The sequence below is a fragment of the Aulostomus chinensis genome, chromosome 4 (genome assembly GCF_037954235.1).
Source record: "Aulostomus chinensis isolate RoL2024-O1b breed Wild chromosome 4, RoL_Achi_v1.0, whole genome shotgun sequence".
In the NCBI taxonomy this organism is placed as follows: domain Eukaryota; kingdom Metazoa; phylum Chordata; class Actinopteri; order Syngnathiformes; family Aulostomidae; genus Aulostomus; species Aulostomus chinensis.
Genome location: NC_141323.1, coordinates 31528693 through 31547739, shown reverse-complemented (window position 1 = coordinate 31547739; position 19047 = coordinate 31528693). Strand labels below are relative to the sequence as shown.

General features: G+C 42.7%; 5 non-coding genes across 5 annotated transcripts; 4 read left to right on the top strand and 1 right to left on the bottom strand.

Moving 5' to 3' along the window:
• The first annotated feature begins 342 nt into the window (after window positions 1–342).
• trnas-aga (transfer RNA serine (anticodon AGA)) lies at window positions 343–424 on the top strand. The gene has a single exon. It is a non-coding gene; the product is annotated as a tRNA-Ser (tRNA).
• A 2616-nt stretch (window positions 425–3040) lies between these two features.
• Window positions 3041–3113, top strand: trnaf-gaa (transfer RNA phenylalanine (anticodon GAA)). Its single transcript has one exon. It is a non-coding gene; the product is annotated as a tRNA-Phe (tRNA).
• Window positions 3114–3356: 243 nt separating this feature from the next.
• Window positions 3357–3429, top strand: trnak-uuu (transfer RNA lysine (anticodon UUU)). The gene has a single exon. It is a non-coding gene; the product is annotated as a tRNA-Lys (tRNA).
• Window positions 3430–5729: 2300 nt separating this feature from the next.
• Window positions 5730–5801, bottom strand: trnah-gug (transfer RNA histidin (anticodon GUG)). Its single transcript has one exon. It is a non-coding gene; the product is annotated as a tRNA-His (tRNA).
• Window positions 5802–11180: 5379 nt separating this feature from the next.
• On the top strand, window positions 11181–11252 carry trnae-uuc (transfer RNA glutamic acid (anticodon UUC)). The gene has a single exon. It is a non-coding gene; the product is annotated as a tRNA-Glu (tRNA).
• Window positions 11253–19047: the final 7795 nt, after the last annotated feature.

Below are 19047 nucleotides of genomic sequence, written 5' to 3'. Positions count from 1 at the left end.
TGATTATCCGCGTCCTCGACCCCTTTCTGCTGCTAATATCACGTTAAAGAGCTATTTTTACATTAGTTTTCTCTCGGAGCAATTCTCCCTCGTGTCTTCTACATCATGGCGTCACCGGAAGTCCCTTCACATGATTTTCATTCAGAAACAATAGAATTGTCAAAAACCACAACAGTTTTCAGCTTGCTGGTAAACAACACACACACACACACACACACACACACACACACACACACACACACACAATAGTTTGTGTTTGTGAGAAGAAAAAAAAAATCTACTGTGCTTTGATGAAGATAAATTGTTGAATATCAATCCTCTACTCATATGTGTGGGAGTGTAGTTGTTGTGGCCGAGTGGTTAAGGCGATGGACTAGAAATCCATTGGGGTCTCCCCGCGCAGGTTCGAGTCCTGCCAGCAACGTTAAACTGCTGTTCCAGGGGAGACAACATCTGCTCCTCCTGTAGGTCCATGTGTCAAAGGTTTTCTTTCAAGGGCTGGAGCAGCTGATGATGAGGGAGAGAGAGAGGATTGGTAGCATGTTGTCTTGTCTCAACCATTCTGGTGTTGACCAAAATCTTTGTTGATACTGCAGTGGTGGTGAAGGTGATGGAAATGTTCCAAGTGGGACGGTTCCATGTTCAACCAGTTTCATCTGGAACTGAGGTGGAGCTTTGGGTTACGTAGGAATTGGTTTGGTTTAGTCCCTGGGAATGTCAGTTGGTGTGTGTGTGTGTGTGTGTGTGTGTGTGTGTGTGTGTGTGTGTGTGTGTGTGTGTTTACATGCAGACTTTCCCTTGTGACAGCTGATTTGGTTTGGAATCCATCTTAGTCAGGACATTTTGAGAAAATTATATCATGTCGTTGTAGTTACTTTGATTTACAACACTGGAAAAAAAATCCCCTCCCCTCCAAAAACCCTCCTCTTCAACTTTGTACCCAAGTTCTACAATTCTACAACTCTACAATTTCATTTAGCAGACGCTTTTGTCCAAAGTGACGTACAACACAAGTAAGAATTTAGACTTAATTAAGGAAAAGTCCATAGGAAGCGAAAAAGTGCTTCAGTTGTGATTTGGTCACAGCTACCGCCATCTAGTGGCAGAAGAAGTGTCGCCCCCCCCCTCCCTTTTTTTTTTCTTTTTTTTGACAGACATACAACATCACACAACACAGTTAGTGCTACATAATCACTAAGTGCTGGGTCTTGGACCCTCTGACTTATTCTACCCCACAGCACAAAGAGGAGAAGAGTCAGGTCAAGTGCCTCAGTGCTCTCTGAACAATTGAGTCTTCAATTGTCTCTTAAAAGTAGAAAGGGACTCAGCAGAACACACAGAGTTCGGTAGTTTGTTCCACCATTTGGGAACAACAGAAGAGAAGAGTCTGGCTAGAGATTTGGAGCAGCGCTGGGCTGGAAGCACCAGGCGTGCTGCTGCATTCTGGATCATCTGCAGAGGCTTGAATGAGCATGCAGGGAGGCCTGCCAGAAGAGAGTTGCAAGTTGTCTCCTCATCAGGCACCACAGGATCCAGTAGGTTCAGTTAAAACAAGTCATTAGAGATTTAAAAAAATGTCCATCAAACACAAAATAAGGCTTCAAATAGGTTTCCAATTTTATTTCATGTTGACACATTTTGTCCATTTAACATCAGGACTGCTCCCAGATCGTCTCCATGACCTCATCCCAGCACCAAAGACTTTGCTGTGACACAACAGCAGACAGCAACAAGGACTGCTGCAGTGCACTTGGTAATTGGATGCACTGAAGTCATCCATTCATGTCAGTGATGTCACTTGGCAGGACTGTCATTGCCGTCACTTTCTAGAAAAGAATCCAGACTCCACACGTGGCTCCCATGATAACTGATGGACCTCTGGTTGGAGGCTGGACGATGATGTTTGGTCTGGGGGGGTTAAGATGGTGGGGGCTGTTTCAGTTCTAGTGCTGAAGGCTTTCGCCATGACAGTCAGACTCTCAGCTGTCCCTCATGTTCCCTCAAATGTGCAGTGTGGACCTCACACTCTGAAATTAGCCTGAAAACTCTTCATGAAAAGCAGGAGACTCAGAGTCTCTGTGGCTCAATCGGTCAGTGCGCTTAGTTAGTCTTGGTTTTCAGAAATCATACAGCATACAAATAATAGCAGGTTGAAACACATTTATTTAAAAGAATTTAACATGGTCACACACACACACACACACACAGAGCCTGTCTTTGGTATAAAATGGTCTGTCACGTTCTCTCACGTTGCACAACAACAAAACAAACAAAGACGGCCATGTCCAGTGTGGTCCTGGATATGACGACTGGACTGCAGGGTCCCAGTATCACTGTGACAATTCTTTTACCAGCTATGACCTTGGACAAGAACTTCTCAGGAGGAAACTTATCATGGTGGCACAGTGAAGAAAACTAGACCTGAGCTGCCTGCTGAAATCTTGCAGGTGAAGGACAGAGCTCCACCTCTTTGACAGACACCACCACTGTTGGCTCATGTTGTCAGTTTTTGACACACACGCATCTAAACACACACACACACACACGCATCTAAACACACACACACACACACACACACACACATGCATGTTCTTGCACACAGAGACTTTTCCTCTGTTTTTGTTTTTTACTGGTTTTGAACCAGTAGTTGTTTTCTGTTGGTTTGATTTGCTTGACTGGTTGTTGTTTGTTTGACCTTGCAAATCCATATTTTGGGTTCTGGCTTGTTCTGCTTTTCATTTTGTGTTTGTATCATGTGAAAGTGGCATAATTAAGACAAAAGACACTGTTAGAACAGAAAGATCCAGAAAACCCACCAACAAAAGGTGTGTCTGGTACAGATGTGGAATTATTGGCTCACACAATGTTGAGGCAACTGGGAAGAAGACAAACAAAAAAGGCTTGTGTGATTCAGACATTCATCAAAAATGGTCCTGTAGAACTGTTCAATGTGTCATGACTTCAGAAGCTCAAATCCTCTCTCAGGTCTAGTGAGAGTGGAAGAGATTATAAAATGAGAGAAGCAGGGCCCTCCCTCAGAGCTGAAATAGCTCAGTTGGGAGAGCGTTAGACTGAAGATCTAAAGGTCCCTGGTCCGATCCCAGGTTTCAGCAGAGACACAGCATTGACTTTACTTCCCAGTGGAGGAACTGCAGACATGAAGGAAACTAACATCTCGTCCTGTGCATTCTTATGACATTCAAGACATTTTTGGAGCCTCTTGTTGGATTTTGCCACAGAGAATCAGAGCCAATCAAAAGCATGGTGGACTTGAACATGGAGTATTGAACAAGTCAAGAAAGCAGCAGTTTGACCTTCACAGGTGTTTCTTTTCCTGTCTAAATGCTGTAGAAAGAGCCTGAGTAGCTCAGACGGTAGAGCATCAGACTTTTAATCTGAGGGTCCAGGGTTCAAGTCCCTGTTCAGGTGCTGTGGATGTTCCAGTGTTTGACAACATGGTACTGGATGAAGTTTAGTGTTGAACAAACTGTCATCATCAAAAGTAGAAGTGCTCTTGTCTTGCCACTGTGAGACTGTTGCTAGAAAAGTGACCAATAATAATTTCATGTGGCATGCAATTAACAAAACACCCACATTAATGGTTGCAGGGGGCTGGAGCCTATCCCAGCATTTATGGGCGAGAGGCAGGGTTCACCTGTGAGCTCTGTCAGGTATGAAGGAACCTGACTGTTGAGGACGTCAGACCTGCAAAGACACAAACACACCCACCAACAGGACCCTGCACACACAACGCTGCATAGGACCCAGGCCTGGGGCCGTCACCAGTGTTCCCATAGAAACCACCAGCGTAGTCCAACATTGGGAACATGAACTGTGTTATAATACTTTTCCAGACTTCTCATGGAAAAAGTCAACAGAAGGACAAAAGTCATTTTAGCCAACCAGATATTTGCTTGGACACTGAGTTCATGTGAAATTTAAATGACAGCTGAGAATCACGCCAGAGGCCTGGATATTCAAAGTCTTCAACTTTTGCTTTTGTTGTTCCATCAAGAAAGCCAATGAGCCAGTTAGTTGACAACCAAGAATCAGGTCAAACGGAAAACAACATACGATATGAGGTTTTTCTTGTTTCTTGATGGGCAGCCAACAATATTTTCAGCATTGGATCATTAAAGTCTGTTTCATTTCTGATGTCGTGTTCTAAAATAATTGCTCACCTAAGAGGATTCTAAAAAGTCAGACTTTCTCAGTGATATTCTCTTCTCAGGCTTTCAAATCTTTTAAATTTCCATTTTCCACAAGTGAGTAGAAAGTTGTTACTCTCTTTGAACCCAGGATTAAAAGCACATCATTAAATGACTTGTAGTGATATTCTCCTGTTAACATTCCAAATTATTCATTGAGATTTGGACTTTACGGAAACATTTTTCCAGATTTTGATGGGCCAGTACAGCAGGAACTGGGGCTCATTCATGTCGTGGTTTAAATTTGAGCCTGGGTTTCTTCCCCTGCAAGATAAATCTGGAAAGCATTTTGTTCAATTCAGAAACGGTTTTGAAGGCAATTTCTCCAGTTGGTCCTGGAACTAGAAAGAGATCTTGTGGTAGGACATTTGTTTTTACTCTATCAACCCTGTGACTCAGACTCAGAAAGGAAATGGAGTTCCATCTTCTTCTATCATCTTCAAGGAGTTCTGGCCCAATCCAGGTGGAGGTTTTCCTCCATGTGTTCTGGAGGTGAGTGATTAGAATGGAGAATTTATATCCAGCAGAGCTTCCCAGTGTTTCAAAGAGTTTTATTAATGCAGGTCCTGTGTTAGGGGGCTCACTTCAATATGTTAAAACATCATCAGCGTCCAGCGCCACCTTGTGTTCTTCTCCATTTATGTAGACACCTTTAATATTTGTGGTCTCTCTCAACCACTGTACGAGGGGCTCGATATAAAGAGCTGGAAGCAGCAGGAACTGGGGGGTCATGTCTCATGGTCTCTCTTATTTTGATATCCCATTTGTGTCCTGTTCTTCCTGTTTTAGTTTGATGTCCAACCTTCCCTCTCATTTTCAGGTTACTTCACTTGCCCTTGTCTTCTGTTTGCCTGAGTCTCTCGGTGCATCGGAATAGACGTCAGGACTCTGAGAGGGAACGACCTCAGCAGAGACTCCTCTATTTAGAGGAAAGGAGAGCTTAGAGAACACTTTTTTGACATCATTCAACATCCTCAGGGACGATCGTTTACAAAGTTCGATTCAATATAGGACACATAAAATCACACCACATGAAGCAGGCGAATGAATAATAAATCAAATATAAAAATGCTTCATTTTAAGATATAAAATATCTTGTGAATATCTGGAGCTTAATTCCAGCAGCAGACCTCCTCAGGTGATGGAATTTATATTTGACATGTTTACCATTAAATGAGACACATTTGCAGTCCATTGAAATCTACTTGTGTTCATGGTGAGTTGATTTCAAAACATGAGCTGACAGAATCTACGTTTAGGGAGGAACCACCATATCCAGGGGTCTGGACCTTTTTGTAGTCAGAGCCATCAAAGTAGCAGACTAAGCTAGCAGATATTAGCATTGAGAAGAGACTGATACCTGGAGCCTACTTTTGGGTCTGCTCAAGTGATAACAAAATAATATGACATCATTGTCAGACTGACGCCTGCTCAACACTGACCAAACACCGCCCTATTGCATTGTGGGAAAATTCTGCTTGGTTTGTGTCCATCAATACACACAAGAAATTTGTCTCATGCTGCCGTGACCCGGAGTCGAACCGGGGTTGCTGCGGCCACAACACAGAGTACTAACCACTATACAATCACGGCCTCCTCAACATCAGATTGAGCTTCCATGTCTTTGTCTCAGATGAGATCAAAGAAAGAATTCTAAGATCAAACACAAAACTCTGAGATCAAAGATTGATGTTCCCCAAGGTTCAATTTTAGCTTAGACCCTCTTCAAGGTGGAACCAGCAGAGGAGCTCAGTAGAGACAACTGGACAGCAGCAGGACAGAACAGAGGCTCTCCACAATGGCAGGAGACAGGAAACAGGTTTGGACCATCTGGGCTTCTGTCTACTTTGATGGTTTTTAAAACATTGAAGGAAATTGTAAAAATCACCATTGTGTTTAAATCATGATTTCTAGTTGAGTGCGTTTGCTCATCTGTTCCAGAAGCTTCTTCTAGAGTTGACGCTGGATGAGTGGAGGGACCTTTTTGATCATCAGGACTGCTTTTTGATGGCCTGATGGTGCATCGGGGTCATCATGGTCCTCCACCATCTGCAGGGGTTCCAGGACTGTTGTGGTGTTTGTGGGAACTGCAGGGAGAAGCTGAGAACTGGAGAGGAAGTCCTGGACACCAGCAGACCTCTCAACACCTGCAGCATTTTTTCAGCTCCACCAAACCCAACATTCACTGCCTCCTCATCATCTGGGCATCAAAAGCAGCTCAGACCTGCTGCAGCTCAGCAGACCTCAGCCATTTTTAGGATGTCTCCATGATTCTCCTTCACATGATTTTCATTCAGAAACAATAGAATTGTCAAATATCACAACAGTTTTCAGCTTGCTGGTAAACAGTATTTCAACTTCCATTCCACTGTGTAATGGCAGTGACTGATGTGTACTATATGCAGTACTAATCAAGTACAGCCCTGACTGATACTTTATCTCCAATGCTAGGAAGGATAAGAATGTTGAAATGGACCAACCAGGAATAGAATCTCAAGTCATGTCAACTTTACTGAGCAGCACTCAGTTAATTTCAGGAAACACAAGACATTTTGACCACATGTCAATGAAGTAGTCAGCAAAATAAATATGACACTAAACAGTAGTTGAGGGAGAGCAGAGCTGGAAATAAGACATTACTGGGAGGGGAATAAATCTGAAACATGCAGAACCAGAACACAGCCACAGCTTTCTGTCATTTTCTGTCTCAAATACTTGACAAGTTTCAACTTGGTCCAAAACCTGCTCACCTCTCTGGGTGTCAAGTGTGTCTGCACCGTCTGACCAAACTGCATCAATTGTATGAGTCTTATTTCCTGCAGATCAACTCTGGGCAGTGTTGATTGCAAGAAGAAAAAAAAGTGGAAAAATAATGGAGTCTTTGCCAGAAGTTCCTTCTGGCTCAGGCCCTAAAAAGTGCTGTCAAGTAATGTTAGAACCAAGCTCATTTGTTCTCCTGCTGTCACTGTCAAGTGCCAGCTTAACATGTGAGAGGTAGCAGGATCCATGCATGTGTTCATGTTTACAGCAGACAAGGAGGAAACCTTGGAGGATTTCAGTGACTTTTAGCAGTGGTTCACACTTCAGGTGTGAAAGCTACTCAGTATAAAGTTTTAAGTGCGCAAGCCAGGAGTTGAACCTAGAATCTTCTGACAGTAGTCAGTCATGCTATCCATTGCACCACCAGCCCTGTGAAAACCTCTTCATGTTCATGTGTACTTCATTTTAAAGGAAATCCAAACGATCTGGTGGCATTTTCAGGGGACACAATGGTGCAGTGGTCAGCACTGTGGCCTCACAGCAAGAAGGTTCCAGATTCGAGCCCCAGCTGTGTGGAGTCTGCATGTTCTCCCTGTGTCTGTGTGGGTTCTCTCTGGTACTCCAGCTTCCTCCCACAGTCCAAAGACATCAAGAGGGGACGAGGCTGATTGATACTCTAAATTGACTGTAGGTGTGGCTGTGAGTGTGAATGGTTGTCTGTCTCTATGTGTTGGCCCTGTGATGGACTGGTGACACATCCAGGATGAACCCCGCCTCTTGTCCGAAGGCTGCTTGGATAGGCTCCACCCCCACACACAAACCTTGACATATAATCAGTGGAGAAAAGGAAATTAATCTACACTCATGACTGAATCTGTTTTGAGAACTGAACTGGATATAAACTCTGAGAATTCAGAGTAAGGACCAGGAGGGTGGTACACAATAATAGACAGGAGTAAATGTGGAGTCTGGGTTCTTTTCTAGAATGTGACGGCAATGACAGTCCTGCCAAGTGACATCACTGACATGAATGGATGACTTCAGTCACATGACTGGATGACTTCAGTCACATGACTGGATGACAGTGTAGATGCCAATGTAGAGGTTGGGGAAATAGTCTCTGAGAATCCAGCTTGAACCAACGCCCTCCTTGTTCTTCAAAAACCCAAACAGCGACCATCAGTCTCCCTTCAATCCTGTACTTGGGTTCAATGTTGCTGTTCCATTTAGCAGCAGTAGGTGTCGCTGTGATACCAGGTTCAGTTCAAGAGTCCCAACTCCAGCTCATGTTGGTGACCTCAGTGGCAGGGGAAAATGGCGCTTCAGTGGATCATGTGGATCAACTCATGTCTGTCCTCACTGCTCCACAGGTCTGTCAAATGTTCTGTAAAATAGTTTGACCCAGCAGAGATGCTAGATTAGGAGTTGATGGGAGTTGTTGCAGATACCAGTGTCCAAAGTCCAGCTTGAACCCAGTTTGTGCCACTTATTTGTCAAGCTAGCAGAGATTCTTTTCACTGCCAAGCTAAAGTGACTTCTGTCAACAAAGGTAAACATACAAAAGGATATTTCTACTGTCAGTTCAAGATTTTTATCAAACTCCTTTTTCATAGCTTCAACCTTCCTCTTGTGTTAGCTTTCTGTTCCCATCTCTTATGTGAACAGGTCGGTTTTGACCCACGTCTTCAATCAGCTGTCAAATAAACTAAAAACAATTTTCTATCATCCAAGTTGTTTCCCATCTCTTGGTTTCCTTGTTAGGCTTCCTTATCCATGGAAATATTGATTTGAATATTTTGTTGTGGGCCTCTGGACCTTTTTTTAGTCAGTAAACCCTCGATTTCAGTTTAAAAAAATGGTAAAATGAACCTCAAGAAAATCATAGAAATAAACAAAAGGTTGTTGTGTTTCCTGACCATTACTGAGGGGTGTTAGAACACATCTCTGACATGATTTGTTAGGGCCTGAGCCTGAAGGTACTTCAGGCGAAGACCCTATTATGTTTGCTCGTTTTCAGTCAATCAGTCAATAAACTCAGGCTCCGGAAAAGGAGACGTGTTCGTAATACGTATGAGTATGATTTATGTATGACACATACAGGAGGACAGAGAGGAGGAGAGAGAAGCCCAGTGCACCATGGGAGATCCCCCAGCAGCCTAAGCCTATAGCAGCATATCTAAGGGCCAGCCTAAGCAGCCTAACTATGAGCCTGATCAAAAAGGAAGGTCTTTAGTCTGTTCTTATAGGTCGAGAGGGTGTCTGCATCCTGGACCGAAACTGGGAGACGGTTCCACAGGAGGGGAGCCTGATAGCTGAAGGCTCTGGCTCCCAGTGTACTTTTAGAACTCTAGGAACCACCAGTAACCCTGCATCCTGGGAGCGAAGGGTTCTAGCTGAATAATAGGGGACTAGGAGCTCTGTCAGGTATGAAGGAGCCTGACTGTTGAGGACTTTGTATGTTAGAAGGAGAATTTTGAATTCTCAAAGGCAAGGCAAAAGGCAGACAAAGGCATGGACTAGTTTTCCTGCATCTTTTTGAGACAGGATGTGTCTGATCTCAGCAATGTTTCACAAATGAAAGAAAGCAGTCCTAGATATTTGCTTAATGTGGGCATTAAAGGACAGATCCTCATCAAAGAGAACTCCAAGGTTCCTTAGGGTCGTGCTGGGGGCCAAGGTGATACCTTCCAGGGTACCGATCTCAGTAGATAAACTTGTAAAGTGTCATGTGATAACTTCTGTTGTGATTTGGCATTTATAAATAAAATTGACTTGACTTGACTTGACTTTGAAGTTAGAATTAAATTTAAAGTAGAAAAGTCTTCCCTCTTCAATCGTGTCACTCAGTGTGGTAAACTGTTTCAAACAAATTCTACTGTTCAACAGTTCAAGTGTTTCTGATGAAGCTGAATGTGCTCTCTTATACTTTCCTCAATTGTGTTTCTTTCATGTCCTCCTGAGATCAAAGACAGAATTCTAGGTACTGTCAAAGTCCTGATGACATCATCAGGAATTCTGACTTTGATCTGGAGACTCTTGCTTTAACCTGAATTTGATCTGACTAATGTTTTAGTTTAGGTTGCATGATACCGACCACCTCATTTCTCCTGATGGACTGGTGACCTGTCCAGGGTGAACCCTGCCTCTTGTCCAATGTCACCTGGGATCACCCCCCCCCCCCGTGACCCTTAAAGGATAAGAATAGAAAGTGGATGGAGGGATGGACTTAACATTAAAATCAGCTGATCTGATCCACATTCTAATTGAAAAAGTAGTGTATATAATCATGTATATAAAATTTTGTAGTATCTTTCCAAAGCCTCACTTGCCTCCCCTGACCGCACGTCACTGACACACACACACACACACACACACATACACACACACACACACACACACACACACACACACACACACACACACACACACACACACACACACACACAGCTGAGACATGCAGCAGCTCACAGTAACTGCCTCCGTCACACAGCAGATAGACTCCTTTCTATCATAAGATAAGAAGTAGAAAATGGATGGAAGTGATGGTTGAACTGATGAACAGGTGATTTGTCCAAAAGTCAACATCAGGTTCATTTCCAATCTGTGGAAGCAGTTTCATCTTGAGGTTCCAGGTAAGAACAGCCAGCTGTGGGCTGACACAAATCTTTTCAGGAGCACTTCTATGCACCAGACCTACCAGGTTGAATTGTGTCTGTATTCTGAGGGCAGCAGGAGGACGGAGGAGTGAGGACACACACATTTGGGAACTGAGAGTAGCTGTGTGTGTGATTTCCCCTTCAAAGATAAAACCAGCTCCTTCATGCTGGCTTTGAAGGCTTACAGTCACACTGACTCTGGTGGTCTCAGTTGAGCTACAGAGGGTCCACCAAGACCACCAGACACCTCAGCTTCCCAAAGACAGTCCACCCCCAGGATCTTGCCCCCTCTCTGCTCCAACTCAGCCCTCCATTCATAACGTGACTTTGTCTCAGTCTCTTCACAATGCCAGTCACTGAAACACTGACGATGTGATGGGGGCTTCCTGTCTTTATTGCATTTTCTTCAAAGGATCCCGTGTGTCTTCTTTCTCTCTGTCTGTACTGAAGTGTGGTATCAGGCCCAGCTTGAATGGGTGACTGTGTCTGAGTGGCTCAGCTCAACTGAGACCACAGTCATTGTGTATCATCTCTGTTGTTGGAGAGCTCTGTGTGGTCCCTGATGGTCTAGTGGCTAGGATTTGGCGCTTTCACCGCCGCGGCCCGGGTTTGATTCCCGGTCAGGGAATGAGTTCTTTAGAGGTTGAAACTGGATACAGGAAAGGTGGTCCACATTATGGTGGAGGTGATGAACTGTGAATCCATCGTTGGCTCCACTCTCACCCCCATTGCCAGTGTTCTTGGTTCACTCTGCCATGGCCCCAAGTTGAAGGGGAACTGTCACATTCAGATTCAACCCTTTGTTAGACACTATTAAGTCACTGACTCCTGCAAGGACAAACTCTGTAATCCTCCTTAGTAGCTTTGGTTCCTTCTCAGCACAGAAAGTGTGTTCACTGATGTAGGAACAGAAAAACTTAGAGCTCCATTCCTTCGTTCCTTCCTCCACTGAGCAGAACAAACACAGAACAGTGAGGCAAGGCAAGGCAAGGCAAGTTTGTTTGTACGGCACATTTCAGCAACAGGACAATTCAACGTGCTTTACATAAAACAAACATAAAAAGACATTCAACATAATTAGAGAAAGTAAAGACAGAGAAAGACATTCAACACAATTAGAAGAGTTACATTGCAGCTTAAGTAAAGTTAGAGATAGAAGCTAAACAGGCAGATAGAAGTTACAGTGCAGTGTGAGATACTGATCAGAGGCCTCAAGTTTGATTTAATAATAGGCCACGGTAAACATATGGGTTTTTAGCTGTGATTGAAAAGAACTGAGAGTTTCAGCAGACCTACAGTTTTCTGGGAGTTTGTTCCAGATATGTGGAGCGTAGAAACTAAATGCTGCTTCTCCGCGTTTGGTTCTGACTCTGGGGACAGAAAGCAGACCTGTTCCTGACGACCTGAGAGGTCTGGATGGTTCAAAACGTACCAGCAGATCAGAAATGAATTTTGGTCCTAAACCATTCAGCGCTTTATAAACCAGCAGTAGTCTTTTAAAATCAATTCTTTGGCAGACAGGAAGCCAGTGTAAAGACCTGAGAACTGGAGTGATATGATCTACTTTCCTGGTCTTCGTGTGGACTCGAGCAGCAGCATTCTGAGTCAGTTGGAGCTGTCTGATGGATTTTTTAGGGAGACCTGTGAAGACACTTTTACAGGAGTCGAGTTTATTGAAGATAAACGCATGGACAAGCTTTTTTCAAATCCTGTTGGGACATCAGTCCTTTAACCCTTGATATGTTCTTCAGGTGATAGTAGGCTGACTTTGTAATTGTCTTTATGTGGCTGTTAAGATTCAGGTCTGCGTCCATGACTACACCAAGATTTCTGGTTTGGTTTGTGCTTTTAACATTACTGATTGAAGCTGAGCTCTGACTTTTAATCGCTCTTCTTCAACTCCAAAAACAATTACTTCAGTTTTATCTTTGTTCAGCTGAAGAAAATTCTGGCACATCCAATGGTTGATTTGTTCAATGCACTTACTTAGTGTTTGTATTGGGTTATTGTATCCGGCCAAGGAAGCAACGGTGCTTCAAGCAAAAGGACCAGAGATCAGCAGCCATGTTGCCTCAGCAGCTTGAAGGTGACTCTTGTAGGGAGACCATTTCATTTCTTGTTCACTCTCCCAATGAAGCTGATGTGTTTCAAAAGATCAAGTTAGGAAGCAGCAAAATGCACCGAGTGACCTCAAGTTAATTTTAGGTTGGAGGAGCGGAGCTCTGGTTCCGCTGGTATCAGCCCGGTCCAGTGTTGTGGATTTCTCTCTCTTCTCTCTAACATTGTAGACCAGCAAAAGCAAGTTAAGAGCAAAAACAGGTTTCTATCAGGTCGTCTCTCTAAATGCTGCACGTCTGTGCTGATGAACGTCTCATGATTGTGGTTTGTCTCCACCGGCCTCCCCCCTCCTCTCTATCAGCCTCTGACTCTCACTCTCACCCAATGTCCTCCCTTCCTCCTGCTTCTACGACTGAACAAAGATTTGTAGATTTGACACAAAAATACAAGCCTGTGGTGCAACGCTGCTTCTCACACAGAAATACATGGAAACACTTGGCCCTCAATCTGCTGGTCTGACCAACACATTCACTTGCAGGGTTCTTTTAACAGGCCTGAAATCACCAGTTCAGTTTCCCTGCTTTGAAATATGTGGTGACAATGTGTGAACATGACCAAGTTCAAGGTTGAAGTACTGCAGTTACTACAAGATAAGAAGTACCTGCATGATGAAGCCTCTTCAAGACATTCAAGCAAGTCCAGTTGCTTTTATCCTTTAAACTCAAATCTGATCCAGGATCAGTGAGTTGACACTCAAAGCTATCATTAAAGTGAATTAGCTTTTTTCCTGTCTGTTCTATTCATGATTCCTCTGGCAGGTTTGTTATTAATATTCCAGGAATGTGTGTCAGTTTTCAGTCTTTATTTTCCTGTTTCCTTCACAAACATGGGGGATGAAGTCCTGAGTGACGATCAAGAAACTCCCTAAAAATGAGAAGTAACGACAGCAAGGAAATCACCTGAAGTCAGTAAAAGTGTCATTTTGATAAATGGATTTAAAAGTCAGATCAGAGATTTTGTCAGAGTTTACTTTTATTAAATGCCTGGGAAAAGCTTGCTTTCATCCTGAGCTCAGGAGGGTTCACTGTTTTGTTGTGCAGTGTTGTGTTTTTGCCTCTGGAATGAAATTTCATTCTTATGTACACTGCTTGTTCGATCTATCCATCTATCTTTCATCTCTCTCTCTCTCCTCTGACCTTCGTTAGCAGTCCAGTGAAACTCAGCTAATTTATCTGAGGACTTCACTTTGAAACCCTCTGTTTCAGACACGCTGTCGTCTGCCTCCTCAGATGCTGAAACTGTCAGAGGTCCTAAAAAATGTCTGGAGAATCATGGATGAGATTCACCTCTAGTAGGATTTAACAAAACATCTCTGTGTTGTTAAATGCAGTTGACATGAAATGTGTTAAGTTGGTCAGGCTTGTTTTATGAAGTAGGTGTCGTTTTATATCAGGAAACAGGAGATGTGGTGCTGACAATCTGATGCGTCTGCAGCAGTGAAGGAGAGGAAACTGCTCATCTGATCAGAAGATCATGAGTGTCGCAACTCTGATGTGGATGACGTGTCCGACCCTCAGCTTTATCTTTGTATCACTTCAGCACATCAGGAGCTGTTGACACGGACATGAAAAGCTGCACTTAAGAGTCCTGATGAGGAAATAAGAGTGAAGAAACTAGTAGCAGACGATCGGAGGAGCTTGACACTGGACATGGATGGCAGGGTGCTGCTGGTGCTGCTGGTGCTGCTGGTGCTGCTGGTGCTGTGGAGCTCAGGTAGGCTTCCTGTTGGAGGTGTTGTTGATCTGCATGGTTCAGATAGACGTGTGTTTGAAACGGCTCAAATCAACTGGCTCATGTCCTGGAGGCAGCAGCTGCATTTCTGGATTGACTCCCTCACTGTTTGCTCCAGTCGGCCCTCAACTGCTCTGATGTTCTGTGTTCCGTATGTCAAGAAGTCAAATAAATGGACTGTTCTCCAGTTGTAGTGTGCTGGTACAAACACAGTAGTTCAATCACATGAGGTGGCTGAGCTGCTGCTAAACCCAGAGAGTGTCGGTCATCCACAGTCTAATTAGTCTCAGCTTAGTTTCAGATCAACTTGAAAAATATTCTTTTAATTTACATGAAGCAGGAGAGACAAGATAACAGGAACGCTGAGAAAAGACTGAGTGTCAACAACTGAACCATGAAATAAGAAACTAGAATCAAAGACACTGAAGCCACATTTACAGAAATTGTGTGTGTGTGTGTGTGTGTGTGTGTGTGTGTGTGTGTGTGTGTGTGGGGAGGGGGGTTCAGAACCAGAAAAGACTTTTTTGCCAATGTTGTGCATTGAGGAGCGATTTGGTCAAAATTATAATTGTCAATAATTATGAATATAATTTTTGATTATTGAATGAAATACTAATTAATATTGAATATTAATCAATCGGGGCACCACCCTGATGAGTTCAGGGAAACTGAAATGTTGACCAAATTTGGAAAAATTGTCAGTCTCAACAGAGTTTATCCACTAAACAGTCAATATTCTGTAATATCAACTAAACAGGGACAACTCTGATCTTAGAAGAGTGAGATCAGAGCGCTGCCTATCACTGAGACACGTGACCACAGTTTTGGACACAAAAGACACTGCGACTTCTCTCTTATGATTAAAAATGTTTATTAAACACAATGCATCAATCAATCAGCAACACGTTGGTATAACAGTTCAATCGAACCAAAAGATACAAAGTGATAACGTGTGTGTGTGTGTGTGTGTGTGTGTGTATGTGTGTGTGTGTGTGTGTGTGTGTGTGTGTGTATGTATGAGTGTCCCAAAGAGAGAAGGAGGAGGGGGGAACCTGTCCAGTCAGCATCAGCAGCAGAGGCTCACAGCTGAGGCTGGCTAGCCACTAGTTAGCAGCGTCGGGTGTGGAACCAAACGAAAGGAGGAAGCTGCTGATGGAAGCAACCAGCCGCTATTCCATCTCCTCCCAGTTCAACCCCCAGACCCAATGTCAGGGCGTCTGCTCATGACATATTTGTCTCATTTATTTATTATTCATTTATTCAAGTAGTTGAGCAATCGGACGGTTGAAAGTCATTTTGTGTGTTTTCTCTTTAAAGAGGACTGGACAAACTGGAAAGGGAGAGGCAGGAAATTGGAGGAAACAATGAACAAGATTTATTCATGAATTGAAATGCTAAAATTAAAAGAATTATCTGGGGGAAAAAAGAAACTAAAAATAATTTTAACAAATCAATAATTCATTAATAATGAGAGACTGATATTGTGTCAGTGTTGTGTGTAAATTGATGGTGTGTGTGTTGTGTTCATTATCTTCGTATCTCAATCATATTAATAATGAATGATGAATATCTATCATGGTAGGCTGATGAATGACATCTGAAGAAGATCATTGAAAAAAGAAATAGAATAAATGAATGGGTAGAGAAATAAATCCTACTTTAAGGCCTTTTAACATTTGTAATTGAGAACCTCTGGTTTCTATCATACAGAAATATCAATAAAATATAATTCCACAATAATTTTGTTCAGCAAAGAATAAACAAACACAAAGGAGACAAAGAGTAGAAATATGTAATTAATGACTATCACCATAATAAGAAAAACAATAACCATAGTTGTGATATTAATATAAAGGTGATGTCATCATTAACAACATTGTTAATGCCAGAACAATAATAGCAAGAGTAGTGATGAGAACCAGAAAACAGTGATGCCACAAAAACAGTGATAATAATAATAATGATAATAATAATAATTATAATACGAAGAGAGAAGTGTCACATTTCATTAATAACTTGTGTTTGGTAATAATAATGGTGAATGAGGATAAATTGTTCATCTCTGGTTTGCTGTTCCTATTTTTTCCTCCTCCACTTGCAGTGATTCCTCATACAGGATTTGTAGCATTTCTACTGTCAAAAAACTTATAAACAAGCAAGTGGACGAGGAGAAAGAGACCAGAACATAGTTATAATGTCTGAAATGATACATTATTAATAATAGAATAGAACAAAATATTGATTGAGTGAGAGTATTAATAATAATAACAATAATAATAATTTCATCATGCAGTAATTCTGTATTATTCAGAATCAATGGTATCCTTTTCAATGCTTTTGTTCTTATCACCACGATCAGTAGAAATGTTTCTAATACAGCAACAATAATATCAAATATAATATAATTATGATATTGTAATGAAAACAATAAATGTATGAACAAATAAAGGCATTTTAAAAAGAATAAAGGGTGAATGGAGCTGGTGTGTGTGTGTGTGTGTGTGTGTGTGTGTGTGTGTGTGTGTGTGTGTGTGTGTGTGTGTGTGTGTGTTGAATGTGTTGGGTGTTTGTGTGTTCAATGTCACTTTGAGGGTTGGAGGTCAGGCATCTCAGAGGTTCATTTATTGATGGTAGTGGACCAGGTTTTACTGAAGTTGGTGGTTTCATGGTTGATGGATGCAGACATTTTTCCAGGGATTTCTGCTCATCAGCAGCTTCTTCCACTGTAGGATGTTGAGGTTGTTTGGAGGTTTCCAGTCTAACAGGATGGACTTCTGGGTGATAGTGAGTGCTGGAGGGGAATGCTGGAAGATGGATGATGGAATGGTCGTTGCCTCCTGGCTCCAGTTTGAACTCTTCTCCAGTACGACCTCCATCATTTTTCTGTCCTCAGTAACTGTGATAATTGTGTGTACGTGTGAGCATTTGACACCAGAAAAGACCACTGAGGCAGGTTTACTGGTCACCAGCACCTCTCCTCTCCTGTGACAGGTCTCCTGCTCCTCTCCTCCTCCACTGAGGGAGGGGGGAGGGGGGAGGGGGGGCACAGCTCCCTTCCATTTCCTTTAAGTTGGCTCATAGCACCGTAATTGAAAAGGTCCTGGAAACTCATCATGACACAGTTGTTAATCCAGGTCTGAGTGAACATGACCCTCTCAGAGTCTTGATACTCCAGTCTGGAATTTCAGTTTCTTTTTGGAGTCCTTTCTCTATAAACCCATCATGATACTGGTCCTCTTTGGTGATGTAACAGACTTAAATACTCTTGTAACTGTCATGTCCATGCATGTAGTGGTGTTCTTTGTTTGCCATGTGTCTATGTTGTGTCATGACGTCCTGTTTTATTTTGAAATTTAACCATCCTCCCAGTTTCTGGTAACTTCCACTTCCCCGTGGTGGATTTCCCACCAGTCTGATTGTCTTCCCCACCCCGACTGTGTCCTCCTGTTTCCGTCACCTCATGAGTTTATGTCGTCTGCATTTCTCTTTGTCTGGTGCGAGTTTGTCTTTTCCGTCAGTTCCAAACGTGCTACGTCATTTAATGCCTCATCAAGTTTGTGTTTTTGTTGAATCTTTGTCTAGTCAGGTTTTGTTTTCCATGCCATGCTCCTTACCTGATCTAACTTTGAGTTTCTTTGTCACTTTGTCTAGTCAGGTTCTCCTCAGTCGAGTGAGTTTGAGTTTTTGTAGTTTAGGCTTTTTTCCTCATAAGAGTGGTTTTGATTTGTACTTTAGTAATAAACTTTCTTCATCTGGCACCTTGCCTGGGAGTCGTGGCTTTGGGTTCTCCTCCAAGCTCAAGTCATGACAGGAACAAAGATAAAGTGTGCACTTGATTTATTAGGTGGTACATAATTATTGAAGTGGTAAAATTGTTAAAATGTCAATAATCATATCATAAATCAAAATAATTCTTGGATAATATATCCTGGGAGACATGGTTGTGCAGTGGTCAGCACTGTTTCCTCACAGCGAAAAGGTTCCAGGTTTGAGCCCAAACTTGAGCACAGGATCTTTCTGTGTGGAGTCTGCATGTTCTCCATGTTCCTGTGTGGGTTCTCTCTGGTACTCCAGCTTCCTCCCACAGTCCAAAGACATCAAGAGGGGACGAGGCTGATTGATACTCTAAATTGTCCGTAGGTGTGGCTTTGAGTGTGAATGGTTGTCTGTCTCTATGTGTTGGCCCTGTGATGGACTGGTGACCTGTTCAGGTTGAACCTGGCCTCTCACAGGAAGGCTGCTGTGATAGGCTCCAGCCCCCCGCCACCCTTAACAAGATAAGAGGTACGAAATTGATGGGATACATCAACTAACATAACGTGTTACTGTGACAGGCCTAATATACACTCGTAATTTTAGGAGGTGCACTTGTTCACCTGGTGCAATAAAAACATTTTCCACTGAATACGTACAAATAGCCTCGATGATGTATATTAAACATCAATTATAGATTCAAATTTGTCATTTTTCAGAGTACAAGTACTGACATGCAGCTAGCATCCAACCAGAAGTGCAAATCAACTGGAACGTGCAGATGAATCCAAGTATAAATGTGGAATAATGTTGTATTATAC